Source organism: Bombina bombina, chromosome 1 (genome assembly GCF_027579735.1).
Source record: "Bombina bombina isolate aBomBom1 chromosome 1, aBomBom1.pri, whole genome shotgun sequence".
Taxonomy (NCBI): Eukaryota; Metazoa; Chordata; class Amphibia; order Anura; family Bombinatoridae; genus Bombina; species Bombina bombina.
This window is the reverse complement of record NC_069499.1, coordinates 337,057,480-337,058,404: the sequence shown is the minus strand read 5'-3', so window position 1 is coordinate 337,058,404 and position 925 is coordinate 337,057,480. Positions and strand designations below refer to the sequence as shown.

At 36.1% G+C, this 925-nt stretch overlaps 1 pseudogene; it reads left to right on the top strand.

The window, feature by feature from the left end:
* Positions 1–255: 255 nt before the first annotated feature.
* LOC128646201 (uncharacterized) lies at positions 256–374 on the top strand (annotated as a pseudogene).
* The last annotated feature ends 551 nt before the right edge of the window (positions 375–925 follow it).

Genomic DNA, 925 nt, shown 5'->3' with positions numbered 1-925 from the left:
TTTTTTTAAATTTTTTTTGCAATATTGATTAGTAAACAAGGTTATTTCACCTGCTCCCATCCAAGGTAATCCAGAAAACCTGGCCTGTTGGGGAGGCCTGAGGACAGGTTTGAAAACCACTGCTCTACTGTCACTTAGCTGAACATATTAGGTAAGCCAATTACAAGAGACATATGTATGCAGCCACCAGCAACCTCCCGGTAGTGCATTACTGCTCCTGAGCATATCTAGATATGCTTCTCAACAAATGATACCGCCTACCACCACACTACTCTGAATGCACCCAATCCTGTCTGATCTCGGAAGGTAAGCAGGGTCAGGTCCGGTCAGTACCTGGATGGAAGACCGCCTGGGAACACCGAGTGGGGTAGGCTATTTCCCTTCTAGATTGTAAGTTCCCACAGGAATAGGACCCTTAATTCCTCATGTATGTGTTTGTAAAATTTTGTCTTGTCTCTTACAAGTTTTATAACATTGTTTTATCTAAATGAATTGTACCCATGGACAGCACTGTTGGCGCTAAATAAAGTATAATAATAATAAATGATATGAAGAGAACAATTTGATTTGATTTGATAAAGTAAATTGAAAAAAATTTTAAAATTGTATGCTGAATAATAATTGTTTAATTTTGACATTTCTGTCCCTTTAATGGGAGTGATACTTTTATTGCAAATCTCATTCCCAGGAGATCAACTATATTGGTGTATTCATAATGACACTCCGGTTTTTCCAGATTTACATTACTATTTACAAAGTACTTTGGAGAAGACACAGGCTATGTAAAATTCTAAAAAGTTATATTGTAACCAAATGTATTTTATCATACAAAGAGTAGCATGTAAAATGCTAAGAATAGGTTGCATATATTTACATTAAACTGAATACGGCAGTATTAATAGTGCACTTCCTTCTAAAACTCACT